This window comes from Peromyscus leucopus, chromosome 2 (genome assembly GCF_004664715.2).
Source record: "Peromyscus leucopus breed LL Stock chromosome 2, UCI_PerLeu_2.1, whole genome shotgun sequence".
NCBI classification, from domain to species: Eukaryota; Metazoa; Chordata; class Mammalia; order Rodentia; family Cricetidae; genus Peromyscus; species Peromyscus leucopus.
In genome coordinates, this window is record NC_051064.1 from 70799074 (window position 1) to 70824687 (window position 25614).

A 25614-nucleotide genomic window follows, 5' to 3' on the forward strand; every position below is an offset into this window, starting at 1 on the left:
AGTTTATGTTCAAGTAAATACCAGGAGAAAAACAGATAATGAGCTATCAATACAGAGAAGAGCAAGCAATTGAATATAGGTGCCCCACTGATTTAAACTTAGTGAGCAGTCCTGTTGGGGGCATCAAGTCCAATTTCAGGTAAGAGGAACAGTATATTTATTTAATTTATTACAGCCCTTGGCTTCTGTCTATCTACAAAAGTGCTTCTTTGGTCTATTTTTAGTTTAACTGGTTGAAGGAGTATTCAACTTTTCCACAGTTTGAAATAATATTATCATCTGAAAAGTCCACTTGATAACCATGATCAAGTTGCAGGGAAAAAAATCACAGAAATATATGGTAACATTTTTATCGTGTACAAGTAAAAGCTGCATCTATAACTATCATATGTCCCATGTAGTACACGAATCTTGGATTGGTCATATGCTTCAACAAGATGCTCCAGCCAAACATCCTACTTTCCCTTTTCATTGTAAACAACTATATAATAAACTGCATTCATGAAACATATTTGGACATATGCAATCAAAAATGTGTGCTAAATTTAAAAAGTAATGTTTTATGTCTTGTTAAAATTTGACTCAAAATGCTTATTTTCTGACAACTGAAACACAATTTCAAGCTGACAGTTTTTCTGCTGTTGAGATATTCACACACAAATACATCCTCATAGCTGTGTTTGGGATGTTTCCACAAAGGACAAATAAATATTTATAATCCCAGATCTCCATTTCACTGTATTACCTACTAAAATAAAATAATTAAAAAATATTCTGGATATAATAGTTTCTAAGTCTGTCTATAAGAAAAGTCTATGGACCTTTTAATGGCTGCACTGATGTATTCAGTAGGCATACACACCTGGAAGACAGCTGCAGAACTTTAATTCTCACTAACGTGAAAATACTGTGGTGTGATGCAGTGTTACAAGTGCAAGCTTCTAGGTATTTACTGAAAATACTTCAAGTTGCAGAGGCGCTTGTACATCAAGGTTTACTGGAACTATTGATAGTCAGTAAGCTATGGAACCAATTTAGGTATTCAACAACATATGAAAAAAACAAAAGTATGCTTTATATATGAATATCTAAGGAAACAGAAATTACAAGGTTTTCAAAACAATGCACATGAATAAGATAACAATATTAGCCAAACTGTCAATCCCAGGAAGGTAAACATCACATTTGCTCTCATTTATGGGTCCTATTCTTTATATATACAAAGAAATCATTCATATATTCATATATATATATAACATAAAATATAAGCAAAATTGTCTGGGGACCAAAGTGGAATAATGGGAGGAAGGAGGAAAGGGGAAAGGGAACGATGGATACATGGGGAGAATATGCTCAAAATACACTATACACTTATTTAACCACTTCTAACAGAAATAAAACAGAGAAGATAATCACATTTGCATAAAAATGTTAGTGTCTGTCTATGGCATTTACTAGTTCAGTGACTGAAAACTTTGTACATGTCACTCTGTGGTTGCCTCATCTAAAGTTATAGTTACACAATAAACAACTTCCTCTAAGTCACTGAGAACTTTAATGGAACATCACCGCAAAACTTCTTACTTTGACCAGTCATTATCATGACTTAGAACGTTTTCCGGCTACTCACAGCAGTCTTGGAATGTCATTGATTTTATCGCTACCCTCAGGGATGTGGTGAGCTTCTTCTACCCTCATTGTCTTTAATGTTCTTAAGAAAACGTTTTGGGATAATGCACTTTCTAATCGAATACAATGTAACTTCTATATTTCAGCTTTACTTTTAAATGGCATGAAGACTTTATAGGGTACTTTTAAGTTGAACCAGTCCATATAAAGGTCAGTGCTTGTCATAGGGGATATATCTCACAGTAGAGTATCTAAAATTACTCTACAAACCACAAATTCCTTTTACTGTGTAGTAATTTGATTAATGTAACACATTCTCATTGAGTTTAATGGATAATTGATAATAAGTTTTAAATATTTAGAATGATTTCAATCCATTAAAAGGCCAATATTTCTCTCCATTGAATCATTTAAAAGAGATGAACTCATATTACTGCAATTGCCACAGGGGTCTGAACAGATTTCCAACATTTCAGAGTACAAAACATGTATCAGAAATGACGTGGCTGTTAAAGATTTATTCATTTGGACTGGACTTTAGATTAATAAATTTAAAAAGTATGACTTAGAAATAAGATCCTATCAAACAAGAGGTGGAAAGCAGTTAAATCAGACATCTGCCTGGAAAACAGAAAAAGAGGTAAACTAGTCACACTGACCAGAAACTGAGATTGCATTTGTTACCAATTCTGTTTCATTCCAAAGATGAGCGGCTCCTGGCAGTATGGACACGTGGACGTGCCCATCCCTGGCTGTGAGTTTTAGGCAATTTTCAGCCTTCCATCTAGCTGCTGCCAAGCATGAAGTTATTGGCTGGTTGTCTCTCTTATCTCTTCCCCCCAATGGAACTGTATCAGAACCATTATGAAAACCATCATCATTTTGTGGTAGTACTCAAAGAGAAGACAAAGGAAATATTATATGTGAGTATTAGTTATTTTCCTCTTTGCTGTGACCAATATCTGACAAGATGCAAGATAAGAGTAAAATGTGTCATTTAGCCCAATATTTTGAGGAGACACAGCCCATCATGGTGGGGAAGGCGTGGCAGCAGGAGGAGGATGCCGCAGGTGACATTGCATCTTCTAACTCAGCAAGCAGAGATGAATATTGGTATCAGCTCACTTTATCCTTTTTATTCACTTCTGACACCAAGACCATGAGACAGTGTCACCAACATTTTGGTTAGGTCTTCCATTTTTAGTTAAGTCTCTCTAGAAGCCCATGTGTCCAGATATGTGCTTCCATGCTGATTCTAAATGATATCAAGATGAACCATCACAAGGAAGGAGAGCATGATCATTATATACAGGGAACAATAGTCTTTACGCTACAGATAGGGAAACTGGATGTTCTGAGAAATTACCAGAGCTACTATCTAGTTAAAATTTGTGTGAAGTTTAAGGTTTTCCCTAGAGGCATGAGAATGTAATAATAAAGCCAAATCAGTTGAGACTCTAAGGCAAATGGGGTTAATCTGAAAAACTGCTGTTATTGCTAGACACAATTCTCAGGGGAAGGCTGATTTTGATTGGCACGTATCTTATCCTCCCTACAATAACTGTTTTTGTGAAAATTACTGGTTGTGGAGATAATTTTTAGCTCATATTATGAAAGTAGGTACTTTTTAAATGAACCATAATTTCCAACAATTTAACCACCTATAGATAATTATGGCTTGTGCCTGCATCTAATTTCATACATATACTTTCAATGAGAATTTAAAAGTTAAGAGTAGCACTTCCTTCATCAATAAAATGATTACAATATATAGAAATGCCCTACGATTACCATATACATTTTTGTCTAAAAGGGTTTAGCATCATTTTCAGGGAACTTTAACATAAGACAGTTTTCTATAAAAAGGTAAGGAATTCAAACTAACTTGACTGCAGTATCTCCTAATATTATAAATGATTATTATTATTAATTTGCTCATCATAATTGATGGCTAATATTGTTACATTATTATTAATTTGCATCTATGCTCACACAGTTTCAAATCCTAGGATCTAAGCCACATCTTATATTTAGTTGATGTATCCTGTCTCTTTAGTCAAAATCTAAATGGAATGGTCTGAGTTTTCTTGCTATTGTTAATTTGGTAACATGAGTTTTCATGACATTGGTAGGTTTTTTGTTGCTTGTTTTTCTAGAATGATCTTTTGTTGGTATGTGTTTTAGTTTTCTTTCCTGATTATGTTGAGTTTATGAATTTTGAAAATTGCATCAGTAAAAGACATTTTATTACATGAAATCTGAGGCATGCATGGGCTATCACTGTGGTTCCTTGATCACTTTAGTTACTGGTGATGTGGCCCTGATCACCTGGCTGAGATGATGTCTGTGAAGGATCCCCACTATCCTTTTCCACCTCACCACCCATATCATACGGTTTAGAAGGCAGTCACTTCTTGAAATCTATATGTAAAACTGGGATCTAGGTTAAATCTCCTTAAGAAAAATTATTTACATAAATTTATTAAAAACCATCTGCAAAAGAGGCTTGCATCTCTATTTTATTTATTTATAAAATATTATTATAACTGTATTTGTAAATATTCATTTTCTATCTTGACTCATAGTTATATACTATTATGCTTAATTTAGTTACTTAAATTGTTGTGGTTTTGTTGCTGCAATTTATTTGGCCCCTGTGGATCATCCATCATTGGTTTCACTATCATTCTTACTATTTTAACCTCTTACATCGTAGCACCAAAAAATGTTCCAATCTCCTTTTGTGTTGCGTTGTTCCTATACCAGCAACTTCTTCTAAGAGCTCTGAGCCTTACAGTGGAAAACTGTGTTACAATAACTATGAATCCACCATAGTTTCTCTTGCTGATGCTGTGATAAAATACTTTGACAAACTTAACTTGCAAAAGAAAGGGTTTATTTCTGCACATAGTTCAAGCAAACAGAGCATCATGCTGGGGAAGCCACAGTGGCAAGAGCGTTGGGTATCTCATCTTATTGCATTGGCCTGACCTTTAGGAATCATAGACATAGATGAAAACCTGCTGCTCAGCTCCCCTTCTACACTTACACAGCCCAGGGTCATAGCCAAGGGCTGGTGCCACCCACAGTAGGAGGATTTCCCATTTTAACGAATTCAATAAAGTTAATCCTCCACAAGTATGACTAAAGGTCTGTCTTTCAAGTGATTCTAGATTCTGTCAAGTTGCCAATTAGTACTAACCACATTATCTAAGATCTAAGCATTAAGTGTTCTCAAAAACCTGTTTCTTCATCTGTCGTCTATTTCCTTACTAGCTCAGGTTTAGTATGCATCTATAGCAGTCAAAGAATTATTACTCGTTAGCCCTATGGAACAGAAGTTATATGTAGCTACTTTCACTCTTAGTCCTACAGTATCCACTATTTCCAAAATTCCTGCAGCCAGTGCATTTCTACAATTAATATGTTCAGTGACAAGATGACTGGAATGTTCTTGTGCATTCTGTATTTTATTTTTGAACACTCTAATATTTACTTTTAATTTAAATGTATTGAATTTTCCTCAATGTGTATAAAGTTTTATGAGATTTGACAAATCAATAGTTTTATATCTTCATTAAAAATCTTAGCCGAGCAGCAGTGGCACATGCCTTTAATCTCAGCACTCAGGAGGCAAAGGCAGGGGGATCTCTGTGAGTTCGAGGCCAGCCTGGTCTACAGCGTGAGATCCAGGACAGGCACCAAAACTACACAGTGAAACCCTGTCTTGAGAAACCAAAAAAAAAAAAAAAAAATCTTAAATCCCTTCCAGAGAAGAAGAACAATTCCTGTCACTCTGTACCTGAACCGCCAAATGGTTTTGTCACTTTTGTTTTCAAGTCATCCTGTCTTTGTAGGTATACAATTATCTCTCATTTTATTTCATATTTCAAATTACTAATTAATAATGATGTTAAGCACTTTTGAAATGTTATTTCTATCTTTTAATTTTGATGATATTCTTGTAAGATCTTTTACTTAGTTTATAAGATTTATCTTTTATGAAAATTTTAAATTAAAATGTACTTAGTTTACTCCACTTGCCATCCCTTGTTCTGTGTGCTATCCCTTGTTCCCTTCCTTCATCTCCTCCCATGCTCCTGTCTCTCAATTTGATGGTCCCTTTTTCCCTTTTTCTTTTATTATTATTGTGAAAATGTGTGTGTGTGTGTGTGTGTGTGTGTGTGTGTGTGTGTGTGTGTGTAAATACAACCTGCTGAGTCCATTTAGTGTGGCTTGGATGTATATAATTTCAGTGCTTGACTAACCGGAAATACAAGAGGAAGGGTCCTCCCAGGAAGAGGGTAGTTCTCTCTCTCTCAGCAGTCATTGAATAATTGCCTCTAGCTGTCTGTCTAGAGATGGCCCCCTGTGTGATTGCCCTTTCACTTTAAATTATGTACTGATATGTTCTTTGTTCAGACCTTGTTTAGGCAGCCATATTACTGAAGCATCATGGATGTAGTTTCCCTGTAATTTCTAGGAGATTCCTTTGCACAGCAGATACCCTTGTCTTCTGTTTCTTACCACTTTCTCCACCTTCTTCCATAATATAGTCTAAGTCTTAGATGCCAGTGTAGATGGTGGTGTAGGTGAACTACTGAGATAAACTAAGTAAAGTTATACCATTTGGGCTGACAATGCCCTCCACGCTAACTGAAAAAAACCCACTCCCAGACACGAGAAATATTTGCTGAACTTGTAGGTTGGAGTAGTCCAAGTCACTCCCAAAGCAATATAGGCTATTGCTGTCATCTTTGATTGCCTCTCAAAGGTTGAAGGTAAAGGCCCTGTTGCTAAAGACACCACTCACTTTGGGAAAAAAAAAAATATCAGAAAATCCTTGCAGGATCTAACTTGTAAACCTCCTTCCTGAGGTCTACCTTTCATAATAACTTACAATAATACCATAAAACATACTTTGTAAGTTTCCAAGGGAGAGAAGAAATCCTATCTAACTGTGACACCTACTAACTGTAGCAAAGGTCCACATGGCAAGATGTCTTAAAGGTGCAGGAGTAGCACTCATCTGTTACTATCAAGAGTTTTCTAAGTGGAATTATGGCCCACTCAACAGGAAGGAAATCATACCTGAACCTAGAAACCTAGCTAACTACTCTGAGCTAGTGAGGAAATGAAACTTGTGAGGAAATGGAACTTATGAGGAAATGGAACTTATGAGAGAATCTACTGCTGCCATGTTTATTGTGTTTATTTCTGTTTAATATTTCTACTATTTGACAAGTTTATATATGTGTATACTGAATTTTGCTTATTTCCCCCATCCATTACTATTTAATCCTCTTACTTGTCCTGCTGAAATCATTCTTTACCCAACATGTACGTTTCTACTTTGGGGGAAGTAATTTTGTCATTTTTTTCCTTTTACCTAGTGTGTGTAATTATGGTTGCTTCCATAAAAGAGGTCTTCAAATATTTTGGATGTAAATGCATTATGAAATATGTCTGTGTCTTTTCTTCTGATAGTTTTGTTTGTGTGCAATTTTTGTGATTTTATTTAAAACATCCACAGGGCAGCTTACAACCATTCCTAATTCCAGTTCCAGAGGCTACAATCTCAGCTGGCCTCCTTGGCACAAACTTGTACTTAGTACACTTATAAACATGTAGAAAACACCCAAACACATAGTGTAAAAATAAATAAAACTTAAGGTTTCATTACTGACTACATGATCCTCTAGATTGTCTCCTATTTTTACCACTTGCCAGGCATGATGGTTTTCATTTGTAATCCTGCCACTTGGGAGGCTTGCAAGGGATTGTAGAGAGTCCAAGACCAGTCTTGGTTATAAAGTAAATTCTAAGCTAGCGAGAGACACAGAATGGGACGCTGTCTCACAATTCAGAACACATTTTTATAAAGATGAATTTAGGTCTGTGATCCATTGTGACTCAATTTTGGCAAAATGTATGAGTTTCTATCTAGTCACTTACTTGTATATTTTCAGATGGACATGTAATTATTATAACTCAGAAGAAAATACTCTCTTCTGTCTTTACTAAATTATTTTTCTATAAAAATCCATTGATAATATTCATATGAGTTTGGGTCTAGATATTCCATTTTATCACTGAATTATATTTCTATGTTCAGGTCAATACTATATTATTATAATTACCAAAGTTTTATAAGAAGATTCTGTAAAATGGGGTTAACAAATTAAAATGGGGTTGCCTGAGCATTAGAAAAAGGCACAAGTAAACCGAGATGAGTAAAGGAGAGTTAAGGGAGAGAATACAGAAAGGAATGGCAAAGCTAAGCACCATCTGAGAGGTCATATGGAACCTACAATGGTACAAGGTTCTTAGAATATATACATATATGAAAGAAATCTAAATGCAGTCACCAAATAATGGATTAGATAAAGCTCCAACTAGACAACTCTTGCCGCCAAACAAAACCTCTCCTGCCAGGAATGAATCACACTCAAGTGAGTTATTGGCCAAAGGGGGCCCATGGAAACCATCCAAACAACCCAAGTTATTGACAAGGCTATTGGTTGTTCTTCACAAAGTGATGGTAAGGAGGCCCAAATGCTGAAAGCAGCACCTTCATAACTCCTTGAACACAGAGAAGTCAATCTGTATTCACCCTTTCTAAATAGTGTTTGTGGTACTGAGAGATACTCTGTATATCACCAAAGAAGGAAGGTAAATACCATCACATCTACAAAACCTCCCTTCTACAGTAGTGACATGTAGGGATTATATGCTAGTGTAAAAGTGGCACAAAAGTTGTAGGAAAAACCAACTGATATTTGATTGGATTTAAGTTTTACTCCATAAAATGGAACCTGTCCCTGACACTCCCTGAGTGGCCAAAAGCCGGGGATTAGCTAGGCCAGGGACTTCAAGGAAAAAAAAAAAATAGTACAGTTTTTCTAAAAAAATCATGGCTTTAAAATAATTTCTAATGACATTCTGCTATATTCATAGATCACTGTCTTGTTCAGCCATCATAATAGGAGCTTCCTCCTTCACTAGATTAGAACAAATAGAGATCCCCAGCTGGACAATGTGCAGAGCATAAGAAAAGTTGCAATACTTAGTCTTAAATTGAATGTCTCTATCAAATCTCTCCCCAACGGGTTTAGGGAACTTTGCAAAAGGGGAGGCAGAAAAAATTTAAGAGTCAGCAGGGATAGAGAACACCAAACATAGCAGGACAGATGCACATATGAATTGACAGAGACTGTGGCAGCATATGCAGAGCCTCCCCAGGTCTAAGTCTGATGGGGGTCCCACCACTGACAGGGGAAGTAGATGAAATCTCCCATCTCTAAATCAGAAGCTATTTCCAATCGACAACTTCACAGAGGAAAATTTAGTTTTTCCCAATGATTCTCACTGTATATACAAACCACATTTATGGGCAGGCCCCATGCATAGCACTACATGGCCAACACAAAAGGAACTTGACCTCAATGGTATTATTGGAGGTTTTTTTGTATGAGTATTTATTTAAACTTACATGTCTTTTGTATATTTTCACATATACATGCATATATGCATATATACATATATGACTTTATATATGCATATCTGCATATATATACATGTATACATATATGCTTTATATATGCATATATGCATATATATATATGCATATATGCTTTCTGATTTTATGCTTTTGTGGGATTTATGCAGTTACAAATGTATCCCTGTACCTCTATGTATTTTTTTTGTGCCAAGGAAACTTGGCGCTCTTTTTCTGTTTGTATGTTTGTTTTATACCATTTTCTTTTTCCTGTGTGTGTTTGTGTGTGTGTGTGTGTGTGTGTATACCTATTTGTATTCTAATGAAAGAGAAAATTGAGTGGGAGGAAGGGAGGAATTAGAAGCACTTGGAATAGGGAAAATTCTAATCAGAATATATTGCATGAAAAAATTTATTTTCAATAAACCTTACAATCATTTTTAAAAGGATAAAAAGAAAAAATGGCATGATACAAAATGAAATGCTTCAAACTAGTGGCAAGAGATGAGAATTCCATGAACTTTTCCTACTTACCTTCAGTTTCCTTAAATGGCTCACAGAGACCATTGCTTTGGAACCGAAAATGACTCTTACCCAATTTTATTCTATAGCCTAGTATTTGCCATATGGTTTATATAGCTCTGTGTAACTCTACATTCCTTCCTCTACTTCTAGCAATGAACTAATTCCTCTTAATTCATTGCAATATCTCTATTCGGAAAGTGTAAGTAAAAATGTTTGATCTTATCTTTTGTTGTGATTGAATACTAAGTGCTATTGTCCACTTGAGAAAAATCTAGTCTAAGCCAGGATTTCCTAGGAAAAATAACAAAACAAATAAAGGACCAAAAACAAACAGGGTTGGCTACTCAGTGCCAGAGTACTGTTCAAGAAGGAATAAATTGGACACAGGTTAGAAAATCTACCATACTGTCTACCAGTTTAAACATGATTTCCATTGAGAAAAACCCTGGTGACATGGTGGGACAAGGAGGAGAAGAATTCTGGGAAGTGGAAGATTGAGTCAGAAACACTGCCAGCTGCCACCATGACAAGCCGCATGTGAAGATGCCGTAAGCCACGAGCCACATGGCAAGGTATAGATTTATAGAAATGGGTTAATTTAAGATATAAGAACAGTTAGCAAGAAGCCTGCATGGCCATACAGTTTGTAAGCAATATAAGTCTCTGTGTTTACTTGGTTGGGTCTGAGCGGCTGTGGGACTGGAGGGTGAGAGAGATTTGTCCTGACTGTGGGCCAGGCAGGAAAACTCTAGCTACAGGTTAGAAAATCTACCATACTGTCTACCAGTTTAAACATGATTTCCATTGAGAGAAACCCTGGTGAGCTGATAGACAATGCATGAGTCTGCATGCCAGGTAATAGAACTGCCCTGTGAAAGACACACTGTAGAATCTTTGTCTAGAAAACCTTCTTTTCCTGTACAGACAGGATTGACAGAACATTCTAGCACTGAACAATAGTGTAAATAGAGTCCTGCAAAATATCTTAACTATTTCCATGTCACAAGAACCAAGAGGAAATAAGTCTAAGAATGAATAATACATCTGGGATGGCTAAATTCCCTAAATTATGAGACTCAATCCTCACAAGACTAGATGGAATTCAAGTACCACATTATCAAATAAAAAAAAAATACTTCCTAGGCATTTATTACACCCAAGATTTCAATCCTTTCTTTGTCATGAAAAATTCCCTCTGTATATAAGGTCCTGACAAAAATATGACATCCCCTGACATAATTTTGGAGGACTGATTAATAAGCAGATTAATTATAAAATATGAGCAAGGTTTAGTGAGAGTGACAGCATGTACCTTGGTATTAGTGACTTCTAGGTGTGGAGTTTCCAGGGGATTGATGTTGCAAATCACAGCAGAACTCTGAGGACTGGCATTGAGAGAACCAGGAGACTGGAGCCTGTATCCTTACTTCATGCATCTGGTAGTCTTTCTATGTCCTACCCTTCACCCAATGATAACCAGAGGGGGGAAAGCTGATATTATAAATGAAAGGATAATTTTGCTTTTCTAATTATAGGAATGGGTATAAAAGTTAGGGAGGGCCAAAGTTTTAGGTTTCTTTAAAATAGTAGCTTGAGTCCCTGTTCCCATGACCACACTGCAAAGTTTGGTAAGCAGAGAAATCAACTGGGACAAATTTTGAGAGAAGCATGAGAAGTAGAGGGTTACATAAGAGCACACAGAGATGAAAGTCCAAAATGTAAATCCAAGCAGTGTGGTAAATGCAGTCAAGGTAAAGTGTTGGTAAAAAATGCAGGTTCTTTACTGAGACACTATGAAACATTACTCTTGATTCCCACAGGAGAGAGAAAGGCATCTGGGGTTTGACGGACATTGTGACTTCTTCCGAGCTGGTTCAGCACACATCACTATGTTTGAGTTATGATAGAAACACCGTTGGTGTAAAGGAATGTTTAAAAATTAGTTTACATTGTGCAAATGTAAATGTAAAATGTAAAATGGATTCACTCATGTACTGTGGGAAGCAGTGAAGAGTGAGTGTTAGTACACTCTGAAAATCAATATGCAGCAAGAGATTCAAACGTCCGTGGTCTTTGACTGGGAATAACAGGTTTTATTAGATATTTCATCATCATATTTATTTTTAATAAAATGTATTTAGTGAATAACATTGCTGAAAACAATTAAGTATGAACTGGAGAAAGGAGACACTTAATACTCATTCCTGCAGCCTGATTAAATTGGTATTACACTGGCTGTGCTGGTTTCCTGTCTCAGAGAGGAAAGCAGAGCCTCAAGCATATACAGCAGATTGTGTCCATGAAGACCATACACCGGGGGAGAGAGCTGATGATGACACATAACTTTTTTTCTTTTATAAAGAAGTCTTAAGAGATGTACAGATGTAAGAGATGTTTTAGTTAAAGCCAAGATCTTTAACTAAAAGAATAGTCAAGAAAGACACAAATAAAGATTTGTATCAAATGGACAGTGAAAATGTGTTAGCACAGTAAACAAAATAAATAGTTGTTGAGAGCAGATGTATGCAATTGTGGTGATATTGTGTTTCCCAATATATCGTGCACCCTAATAAATTTATCTGGGGTCAGAGAACAGAACAGCCACTAGACGGACATAGAAGCCAGAAAATGGTGGCACTCACACCTTTAATCCTAGCCTTCTGAAGACAGAGATCCCCGTGGATCTCTGTGAGTTCCAAGTCACACTGGAAATAGCCAAGCATGGTGACTCACGCCTTTAACCCCAGGAAGTAATGGCAGAAAGCAGAAAGGTATATAAGGCATGAAAACTAGGAACTAGGCTGGTTAAGCTTTTAGGCCTTTGAGCAGCAGTTCAGCTGAGATTCATTCTGGATGAGAACTCAGAGGCTTCCAGTCTGAGAAAACAGGATCAGTGGAGGAATTGGTGAGGTGAGGAAGCTGTGGCTTGTTTTGCTTCTCTGATCTTCCAGCATTCACCCAAATACCTGGCTTCAGGTTTGATTTTATTAATAAGACCTTTTAAGATTCATACTAGATCTGGCACCCAACAGTCATGGCATGAATTCACGAAAAAGCTGCTTGTCTGTGGCCTTTTGGGCCCCAGCTCAGACCCAAGATCCCCTCAGTCAGTTGTTGTGGTATACTGGTTGGACTTAGTGAGGGAGGCAGAAGCAGGAGTATCCCGAGTTTGAGGCCAGCCTAGGAGGCTTGCTAAGGAGAAGTTTCGGCCGGGGCCGAACCACAAATGGTGACAGTGGGACAATGGAGGCAGAGGCTGCTGCTCCGAGTTGCTGGCTACTTCTCTTTGTGTTGGTGATGCTGCTACCTGAGACAAAGGGTTTACTATTGCTTGCTCAGAGAAGAATTGCCAGGACCATCATGTTACAAGAAAGCATCAGCAAAGGTCAGTTTGGAAAAGTTTGGCAAGACAAATGGTGGGGAGAAATTGCTGTGAAGATATTCTCTTCTAGGGAAGAACGTTCATGGTTCTGAGAGATGGACATTTATCAGACTGTGATTGCTCCAAACCACAGAGGAGGCAAAAAAAAAGAATATGTCTGCAGGAAGAAAATATGTCTGCAGGGAACCATGACCATGCCTAACAGCAACTTTGAAATCTTCAAAAGGATGACAAGACCCCACAAGGATGGATGATTCCACATGGAGTATGTTAAGGCCATTAATCTGATTAATGCCACAGAAAGATCAGCTTTGGACTGCAAATTACGCAGGACAGTTTCAAGAAGGCTAGCCGAGATGATCCAGATTCACAGACAACTAGAGCAAGGACTTGAGACATGCCCTGCACTTTCCCATTATGCAGAGACTGGACAAATGATACAGTTAACTCTCTCAGGACTTGACAATTAACCAAAAATTTTCTTTTCAGGATTCCCTAAAGATGTCTTCACCCCCAGAAAGCAGGAAGTAATTTTAAGAAAACAACAACCACATTCCCAAGAGGTGTGTGTGGCAGGGGTGGTTTTTGGTTGTTTAATGAGTTATGGATACTGTCATCATTTATGATGGTTAGTTACAAGTTGTTAATTGTTAATGGTCAGGGAAAAAAAGCTGAACAAGGAAACTAGATTCAGAGTTTTTATTTAAAAACAAAAAAAAATGAATATAGATTTGAGCTAGATCATTGAATCTACTCTGAGGAAAAAGATAAAGCAATAATAGGATGAATGGGTAGATCATTAAATTTACTCTAAAGAGAAAAAGGAGAAGATATAAAAATGACAAAAAGTAGATTATTGAATCAATTAAGAAAAGAAAAAAGATAATATGGACATGATAAAATAAAAAGGTCAGTTACTGAATTACTTTTTAAAAGAAACTACTTGTTTTAAATAAGATAAGTAATGAAAATTTTTTTTGTCTGAGTTTATCAAATGTTACTGGACTGAACATTGTTAATATATATAATGGAGTTTTTTGTCTGAATCTGTCAAATGTTAATGGACTACACACTGATAATATAATTCTTGATTGTATATATTCTATATACTTATTCGATATAGTTTTTCTTGTATTAGTTATAAGCTTTTTTTAATTTTAGGCAAAAAAAAGGGGAAACGTGGTGATATTGTGTTCCCCAATATATTGTGCACACTAATAAATTTATCTGGGGTCAGAGAAGAGAACAGCCAATAGACAGACATAGAGGCCAAAAAATGGTGGCACTCACACCTTTAATCCTAGCCTTCTGGAGGCAGAGATCCATCCGGATCTCTGTGAGTTCAAGGCCACACTGGAAATAGCCAGGCATGGTGACACACCTTTAATCCCAGGAAGTAATGGCAGAAAGCAGAAAGGTATATAAGGCAAGAAAACTAGGAACTAGGCTAGTTAAGATTTTAGGCCTTTGAGCAGCAGTTCAGCTGAGATTCATTCTGGATGAGTACTCAGAGGCTTCCAGTCTGAGGAAACAGGATCAGTGGAGGAATTGGTGAGGTGAGGAAGCTGTGGCTTGTTCTGCTTCTCTGATCTTCCAGCATTCACCCCAATACCTGGCTTCAGGTTTGATTTTATTAATAAGACCATTTAAGATTCATGTTACATGCAATGATGTGTGGAGTAGAGACATATGAAAGTAAGGTTCCTTGATTGACAAGAGCCAAGATCAGTCTATCAGCAAGCAAAAGACTTGTAACACTGTTTCAGTTTCATAAAAGGTCTGTACAGGTATACTGGGACAGCCTGGACTCTGGGGCCCCTGTAGAAATGTTCTTGTGATCAGGATCTATCCCTGGTGCATAAGCCAGGTTTCTGGATTCCATTACCTATGATCAGATACCTTGCTCACCCCTGATAAAGCAGGGAGGGGCTTGGTCCTGCCTCAACTGAATGTGCCAGGCTTAGCTGTCCTCCCATGGGAGAACTTACCCTGTTGGAGGAGGGGATGGGGGAGAGAGGGGGATGCAGGAGGGAGGGAGGAAGGGCAAGTGAGAGAAGGGATGGGAGGGATCTGTGGTTGGTATGTAAAATGAATGAAAAAAAATGAAGATAATAAAACTTAAAAGAAAGAAAACAAAGTCGGGGCTGGAGAGGTTGCACAATGGGTAGGAGTGCTAGCTCTGGGGAAGCATGAGGACCTGGGTGTGGCTTTGCACATGCCTATAATTCCAGCATTTGGAGGACAGGATCCTGAGGATCATTGGAGCTTGCTGGCCACCAGCCTACCACCAAGGTCCTTTGAGTGATCCAGTCTCAACGGCAAATGATGCAGTAAGAGAGCAGGACGCTATGGCCTTCTCCAGCTCCCACAAAAATGGGCAGAAGCATGAACCAACACACACACACAAGCACTTATACATCTATACACATTTCAAACACAAGCACAACACAAGAGTGAAGTTGAGAGTGAATTGTCAAAAAATTTAAAATTAATGCTGATTTTCATATGTAGAATGTGTAAAAGGATAAAATTTGTTAAATTTCTAATTGTTGACTTTATGAGTCTTCATGAAAAGTAAAGCACATACCCTTTACTTACATAGTAAGAAGAGAAAGCATTGACAAACCAAACCATCCCCTCCCAGGAGAGACTTGAGAGATGCAGTCAGGTGTGTGCACTGTCTTATATATAGTAGAGTGTCAAGTGTGGTGGAGGGTTATGGGAACTTTGGAGATAGAAAGATCTGAGGTCACTTCTTCATTGTCTGATTGTATACAGGTTACTAAATTTCTCTGTGCTGGCACTTTAGTAACTACCATAACAATAGCAACTGTGCATGCTGCTGTAAAAAGCATGTAATAGATACATAAATGAGCTGTGTGGACCACAACTATGTGCCGTCTCTCTACCTTAACTGTTTATGATTTATGTGCATGCATCAGGTCAGAATGAGTAACTGATAGGATTCAGTTTCCATATGATTTTATCATTATTTAGTATGTATTTAGTTAATGAGAAAATGCACTAGTCAGAGTCAGAGAAAATTATGTTAACTTTCTATTTACATTTGTCTAGACTAAGAACTCTGAAATATACTGGCTGCTACCATACTTTCATATGGCCATCGATGGATAATGGGAGTCTTTATCACCTGTTCCCTGCTGAGCTAAGAGAGAAGAATAATATATAATTTTGCTCCATGCTGTATTTTAATACTGAAAATGAAAAAAAATGCTTTATGTAGAATCAAATATTCAAAACAAACAAGCAAAAAAAAAAAGAGCAGTCAGAATCTCAAGGAGGTACACAGTGCAAAGTTCAGGGTAAAATTTTAAAAAGCATTTTTTTGTTAACCAATAGAAGTCCAGATTAGTGAATTGACGCATAATACTTTGCACGTGTCAAGACAACATATAAAAGAAAAACTGTCTTTGCATTCTGTAGCTGAAGTTTTCTCTGGTCCTGCCCAGCCCCACGGACCCTACAGCCACTTATGATATAATCACACAGAGGCTTATATTAATTAAAACTGTTCAGCCATTAGCTCAGACTTACTCTTACTAGCTCTTACACTTAAACTCATCCCATTTCCATTAATTGATATGTTGCCATGTGTTCTGTGGCTTTACCTGTGTGCTGTTACATTCTGCTCCCTGGACAGTGGACTGGTGTCTCCTGACTCAGCCTTCATCTTCCCAGAATTCTCCTTGTCTGCTTATTCCATCTATACTTCCTGCCTGGCTATTTTATTAAACCAATGTACAGAAGCATTATCTGACAGCAGCATTCACATGAGTGATAAAACATTTGCAATCTATATAAAGGCTCTCATTTAGTTAAGATAAACATGATTTAGTTAATATAAACATGTAAGCCTTTGTTTCTAGCTATGGTACATGTAATATTTAAGTATGAAACTTAAATTAAGGACCTCCATGAAGGCATATTAGTTCTATCTCAATATGTGTAAAATTATTTCAAAAATATTTTCAAAAGGGTAGTCTTAACTTCCCACTGAAACTGACATGATATGCAAATTCAGGATCCATTTTGTGCCAAAGAGGATCTTCTATAACCATGAGTTTTTACATATGTAGATTCAACAAACTTCTGATAAAAATATTAAAAATAAATGTTCAAGATACACACACACACACACACACACAACACACACACACACACATATATATATATATATATATATATATATATATATATATATATTAGTTATTTTCCTCATCACTCTGACCAAAACCTGACAAAAGGGCAACTTCTTACAGGAAGGATTTGTTTAGGTTAATGACCATATCCACAATGTTGTTATGAGCCTGTGGTAGTAGCTAGAGTGCCTCACATCTCCAAGGACAATGACACAGAGAGGAACAAACACTTGTGCTCAGCTGGCTTTAGTGTTCCCATTTTGTTTATTTATTCAAGGACACCAACCTATCAGATGGTATCACCCACATTCAGGTGGATCTTTCATCTACTAATAATGCTCTCCTGAGCATTCTCATAACCTCACCCAAAAGTATGCCTCATTAACAACCTAGACATTTCTTAATATAAACAAAGTGACCATAGAAATTAACTATGACAACTTGTGAAATGTTTATTTCAGAAAAGAAAGTGACAGATTTTACTCAAAGATATAGACAGTCGAAAGCTAAAGTCACAATTTGAGCAAACTAAATGCTAAGTAACCAATACTTAGCATTCAAGAAATTTCCTAATATTGCCTTTTTTCTGATCAATTTTTAAATCTGTGGTTTATATTTTGAAAAAGATATTGCTATGCAGCCCAGGTGGCCTCCAAATTGTATCCTCCTCTGTGTTTTGATTGCTGACTTTATACAACATGAGTGACTTTCAAACATCTCTCATTTTGCATCTCCATTGGTTCTGCAATATGTCATAAAATATATTCATAATTAAAATTTCATATTAGAAAATATATCAAAAGAATACAAGTAGTGTGTTAACAGCATGATAACAGAATATTTTACTATGTTCCCTCTGTGCCACATAGAAAGACACACTGACATTTTACAGGAATATAATTAATAAAAGAAGCAAGTGCATCCCTATTAGAGGATGATATCATTCTATAATGAGAAACCTTAAAAAGGCCTCGCCAAACTCTCTTAGAGCTGATAAGTACTTTTAGCAATTAAGGGGACACTTTGTAAATACAGTCAAAACCCTTGGCTAGGGAACTCATAGGCCCTAGAGTACCAACTATTGATGCTCTTGTTCTAAATAGGCATGTTGTCAAACTGTCTTCTAAATGGATTTATGCAACTCTCGATCCAGGTTAGAAATGTTTCCTATTGTAGTGGATAGTGGTTAATAAAGATGAATTACTGATAAAGGCCCTGAGAATAAGTGAGGTTAGTGCTTTGCTGCAAATGGGACATGTTTATCAACTACCCCAACCTAAGGCTCACGAAACATCATAGAACATGGGGTATAAAAAATGTAAGAGCAGGAGGAAGGGAAAGATGTCATCAAGACTGGTCTCAAGATGACACAGCTATTGGACACATGAAGTCACAATAGCTGTGGTTCCCTACACAAGGCTTGCACAAGATCAAAGCAATTATTTCCACCAGCTATTGGGGAGGGGCTTTTCAGGAAGTTAATGGATACTGGAGATGAAGAGTTACTTTTATTTGGAGATGGGACCATTGGTAAGCTGCTTATACCTTATTGATGGCCCCACATCCAAGTGCATATTGAAAGCTGTATTTGTACTCAGTGATTTAAATAAACAAATAAAAAGGATGTGAAGTTGAGATTGAGATGTGATGAGAAGGAGTTTTCCTGGAGTAATTTGGAGGCAGGAGTAAGGGGTGGAGATGATCAAGAATCATTGTGTATATCTATGGAATTTCCAAATATTCAAAAATAAATTTTAGGGAAGTATTTCATCTCTGGAAAAATGTCAAATGTGAAGACACTAGACTTAAATCATTTGGGAGCAAAGACAAGGAATATATTTGTATTATCAGTAGACTTGGTTTTCAATCCTATAAGATGTTTTCCAAAGTTTTATTCACCTACTAACCATTCTATATATTTATACTATAAAAATTTTTTTAAAAAGTGCCCCCAATACAATTGCGCATGCACGCGCGCGCGCGCGCGCACACACACACACACACACAGGTTTTTATAGCGTTTCTCCTCATCTAATTTCCAACAATTGTTAAGCAGTTGCTATCTTGCTAGAGAAACATTTTTAGTATTTTTTTTTTACTTTTTGATATTATAATTACATAAACTTCTTCTTTCTCTTTCTTTTATTCCTTCTCATACATATGTCCTAGCTCTCTTTCAAATTCATGGCCACTCTTTCCATTAATTGTTAACTATAATCTACTCAGTCTGTATAATGTTACTTGCATATATTTCTTCAGGGATAACCAATTGCTTATAGATAACCAGTCAGTTGGAACTTCTGTGGGAAGACTCTTTCTCCCACTTTCAGACTCCTTAGCTGACTGTAGTTCTTTGAGCAATACTGAGGCCTGGTGTGCTTCTGCTTGTTTTCAGTGGACCATTTTTAAATCCTTACTGGAAGTCATATATGTCTTTCCTCTTAACACTAGAATAAAATCTGTAAACCATCATAACTTTTATGCTGATAAACTTTTTCAGGAAAGGAAAACTTTGTACTTTCCTTTATTACAGCAGTTCTCAACCTGTGGGTCATGTCCTTTTGGGTGTCAAATGACCCTGTCACAGTAGTCGCCTAAGAACATCAGAAAACACAGATATTAACATTATGATTCACAACAGTAGCAAAATTACATTCATGAAGTAGCAACGAAAATAATTTCATGGTTGGGGGGTCACTACAACATGAAGAAATATATTAAAGGGCTGCAGCATCAGAAAGGTTGAGAACTACTGCATTATAGTTCCCATTGCAGTATTTTAATTAACCATGAAATTGTTGATGAGAGGATATCTGAGAAGCTAAGTAACTGGGTAGACACAAAAGATACAAAAAGACCCAGAATTTTAACAAGATTATTTGTTCCTAAGCAATCATATGAGCATCAACATTGCCATGGTTGCAGTACACATACACAAAGGTGAAAATGTTCAGCCTTTTCTATTATGGAAATGCTTTATTTTCTTTTGACCAAAGTAGAGTTATTTCAGGATAAGCAATTTAAATGTTGAAAGGGCAGACAGCACTGAGAGTTGTCTAATTTAAAAGGTAGGAAGAACTTCTCTTCAAGAGCTATGGCTAAACTTGTTTAGTGGCAAGACACATGATGAATGAAGTATTTAGTAGACAGCATTATATTGGGAAAGATTTATTATGACAATGGTAAAAATTTATCCAAAACCTTTTAGAGAAAACAGTGCAATTCCACAAACACTTTCAAATTATGAAATTTAAAATTACATTTCTGTGTTTGCTTCACAACCGATTTGTCAACAAGATGTTGAGTAAATGGAAAATCATCATTAAATAAAATTTATAGTAATGACATTTTCATTTTCAACATTCTAGAAATAAAAAGATTATTGCAGCATCTGTCTCTAACATATATGTACATACACACCTGAACATAGCCTACCCATATCAGGAGTCAATAGGTACTTCTTGGGTAAAAGCACTCTTGCATGTATTGTTAGCATGCAATTTTAATAAGTGCTATATTTCAACATTCAGTTTTACTTTCTGGAAAAAATTGACACATTTTTCACTCTTTTAGAAAGTCTAAATAATTTCAATAGTTGAGAATAGAGGAAGTGTCTTTAACTCTTTAAAACTTTAAGATTTTTTAAATCTAAGAAAATTTTTGTGTTGCAATTTTTGTTACATATACATTTGCACATTTGTACACACACACATATGCAAAGTTATATCTATATGGATGGAATTTAGCTGTCATACAAAACAATATTACACCACTAAAAATTAATATAATAATTGCATATATAAATACTGAGACAATTAGCAGAATATCAATAGCTAATATAGTCACTACTGAAATTCATATTACTGCAATAACACTCTTCATTGTTTTTGTTTGTGGATATGGCAGCATCTAATTAAAAATTAGCAATTTATTTAGTTGTTGTGGTTCTTTAATCTTCTTTAGTAAGCTAAAGCCTAAAGATGGATTAAAAAAATACTATTTCTTCCTGCCTGTTTCTCTTTTGGGCCACTGAAATATTTTAGGTATCCATGCCAATTGCTATATCATAATTTTATCAGATTTAGTGTGTTCTATTTTTTCCCAGTGATTTGAATGGTGTTTTTCTTTTCATATACTACAAAGTGATGCTTCTTTCTTCTGTACACAACGTGGTAAGGAATATAATAAGCCAGTCTCCATTCAGCTGTTCTAATCCTTTTCAAGCTGTAAAACATGTCTTCCAGATTTTTTTATGATAAAGGAGTATTTCATTTATATATATGAATGAAAAAATATATATATATTTTCCTTTCTCAAAACATCCTTCTTTTTCAATTTTGTTAATTCAATGGATTGATTTAAGGATTGAAACCAGCTAATTCTTACATGCACAGACAATTTCACTCTATTTGTAAAGAGAGTTTTAGGTCTGTTTTTATATGAGTATATCAATCATTTAACTAAATCTTCCCTTGTTTCTGCTTATAATTATACCCTAGATTCTCTTTTATATGGTTTTCATTTTTATCATTGGTTAATATGCATCTTTCAATATTTTTAATTTTTTTCCTGACACAAAATCCTTAAACATAAGAGAATGTGGTTTTGTTCATTATCATGTATCACAGACATTTTTTTCTGTGAATAAAATATGTAATATTATTTTTTCCTTAAAGTACTGATAGAAAGATTTCATGTTTTACTGTGCTTGTTGTTTTATTTTTTAAAAAATTTCATAATTAGCATAATTTTGTTCACTGTTTAGAAGAATATATTTTCCTTACATTTGTTTTCTGTCCCTTTTCAAAGCTCAAGAACAAGTTTATTTGCTTCCTGGTTTGACATGAGGAGAAGAAAAACAACAGAATGTTTTGAAAGCAAATTTCCTATTATTTTACTCAGATTGTTATCTATGTCAATTAATTTCTTTCTGTGGTACAAATGGCTCTATTTTCACTACTAAATTCTATCATATATTTCTATGATCAAATATATCAGGTTGTATTTTGAGTTTCTATCATGTATTATTATATTTTTATACTAATGATGTTATATCTAGAACTATTTTTTACATTTTTAAAGTATTTTGTTTTTTATGTAATACATTGACCATTTTATGCATTTGATAATTTATAATGTGGATCTTAAGATATTTTACTTTTATGTATTCATTGATATATCCTTTACACTAAACTTTGGCTTATTTTTACAATTTCTATGCTTTGGATTGTTCTTTATAAAAATTACACATTATTCTTGCAGTAGTAACCCATGCAGGCATGTGGGATTCCTTTGATATATCCAAATGCATTTCTCTGTCCTTCTTCAACTATTTATTCACTCTTTACAAGTGTTCCACAGCCTGTGCATTTTTATCTTTGGTTGAGTTTGGCAACATTCTTGTATAGCTTTTCTCTGCTTCATGGTGTTTGTTCTCTGGAGACTTTCTTTTCTATTGCCTAAATAATAAATCAGTCTTTAGAATAAGTGATATTATTCAATTGTCTATACTACCAAAGCAACCCATGAATCTAATGCAATCCTACAAATGTCCCAAAGATATTCCTTTTTTAAAAAATTGATTCTTTGACCTGTATGACAAGAATTTTAAGTTCTTAAAGAAAAATAATTGAAGAAGATATCAGAAAATATAAAGATCTCCCATGCTCTTTGATAGGTAGGATTAGCACAGTAAAAATGGTAATCTTACCAAAAAAATCTACAGATTCAATGCAATCCCTATCAAAATCCCAATGCAATTCTTCACAGACCTCAAAAGAACAATACACAACTTCATATGGAAAAACCAAAAATGCAAGATAGCCAAAACAATCCCATGCAATAAAGTCTACCTGAAGTTTTCCTGTGTCCACCCATCTCCTGCAGCTGGTCAAACCCAAGTAAACACACAGAGACTCATATTAATTAAAATTGTATGGCCTAATCACTCAGGCTCCTTGCTAGCTAGATCTTACATCTCAAATCAACCCATTTCTATTCATCTATACCTTGCCACGTGGCTTGTGGATTACTGGTATTTTTACATCTTGCTTCTCATGGAGGTGGCTGGCAGCCTCCCCTGACTCAGCCTTTCTGTTCCCAGAATTCTCCTTCTCTGCTTATTTCACCTATACTATACTTCTTGCCGGCTGCTGGCCAATCAGCATTTTCTTTATCAACCAAATCAGAGCAACACATTCACAGCATACAGAGCAATATCCATACCAATAGAGCAACTTCCTTCCAGGGGCATACCATCTCTGACCTTAAGCTCTACTATAGAGCTATAGTAATAAAAACAGTTTGGTATTGGCAAAAAAAAAAAAAAAAAAAAAAAAAGACATGTAGATAAATAAATGGAATGGAATTGAAGACCCTGATGTTCATGCAAATACCTATGAACACTGGAATTTTGACAAAGAAGCCAAAACTGTACAATAAAAAAAAAAGCATCTTCAAATGGTACTGTCATACCTGGAGGTCAACATGTAGAAGAGTGGAAATAGATGCAGATCTATCTCCATGTGCAAAACTCAAGTCCAAATGGATCAAAGACCTCAACATAAATCCAGCTACACTGAACTTGATAGAAGAGAAAGTGGAGGTAGCCTTGAATGCATTGGCACAAGGGACCACTTCCTAAATATAACACCAGTAGCACAGACACTGGGAGTAATAATTAATAAATGGGACCTCCTGAAACTCAGAAGCTTCTGTAAGGCAAAGACACAGTCAACAAGACAAAATGGCAGCCTACAGAATGGAGCAAGATCTTCACCAATCCTACATCTGACAGAGGGCTGATCTCCAAAATATATAAAGAACTCAAGAAATGACATCAAAATACCAAATAATCCAATTTAAAAAATGAGATACAGAGTTAAACAGAAAATTCTCAACAGAGGAATCTCAAATGGCCGAAAGACATTCAAGGAATTGTTCAACATCCTTAGCCCATCAGGAATTGCAAATCAAATGACACTGAGATACCATCTAATACTTGTCAGAATGACTAAGATCAAAACCTCTAATGTCAGGTTATGTTGGAGAGGATGTGGAATAAGGGGAACACTCCTCCACTGCTAGTGGGAGTCAAAATTGTACAGATACTCTGGATATCAATATAGCATTTTATCAGAAAATTGGAAATCAACCTACCTCAAGACCCAACAATACTACTCTTGGGCATATACCCAAAAGATCCTCAGTCATACCACAAGGTCATTTGCTCAACCATGTACATAGCAGCATTATTCATAATAGCCAGAACATGGAAACAACCTAGATGCCCCTCAACTGAAGAATGGATGAGGAAAATGTGGTGCATTTACACAATGGAATATTACTCAGCTGTAAAAAAAAAAAAAAAAAAAAAAAAAAGACATCCTGAAATTTGTAGGCAAATGGATGGAACTAGCAAGAATCATCCTGAGTGAGGTAACTCAGACCAAGAAAGACAAACATGATATATATTCCCTCTTAAATGGATATTAGATGCAAAGTACAGGATAATCAGGCTACATTCCACAACCCCATAGAAGTTAGGTAAAAATGAGGACCCTAAGAGTGACACACATGGATTGCCCCAGGGAAAGGAAACAGTTAAGATCTCCTGGGTAAACTGGGAGGTGGGTAGAAGGGAAGGAATAGGGCAAGGGAACAGGAAGAACTGACATGGTAGAGTGGATGGAGGAATGGAGAGGGAGAGCAATGAAAGAGATATCTTGGTAGAGGGAACCATTGGGGAATTATGGAAAAACCTGGTGCTAGGGGAAATTCCTAGGAATCCACAAGGATGACACTAGCTAAGAATCCAAGCAATAATGGAGAGGTTTCCTGAACTTACCTTCACCTATAATCAGATTAGTTGCTGTGGGATGTTCTGTATGTCCTGTGGGAGCCCGTTCTTGGGTTCCTTGTGGCTTTACCCAGCAGGTCCACATAGAGGATGATTAGGACCACAGGCCTGAGTGCAGGTGTCTGAGATGGTCTGCACTTGGCTGTGCTGGGGGATGGTCTGTATGGCAAATGTGTTGCTCTGATTGGTCAATAAATAAAACCTGATTGGCCGTGGCTAGGCAGGAAGTATAGGCGGAACTAACAGAGAGGAGAAATAAAAGAATAGGAAGGCAGAAGGACTCACTGCCAGCCGCCAGCCTCCTGCCTGACAAGCAGCATGAAAAAATGCCAGTAAGCCACAAGCCATGTAGCAGGGTATAGATTTGTGGAAATGGATTAATTTAAGATATATGAACAGTTAGCAAAAAGCCTGCCACGGCCATACAGTTTGTAAGCAAAATAAGTCTCTGTGTTTACTTGGTTGGGTCTGAGCGGCTGTGGGAGTGGCGTGTGACAAAGATTTGTCCTGACTGTAGGCAAGGCAGGAAAACTCTAGCTACAATTAGTAACTACCCTAATTA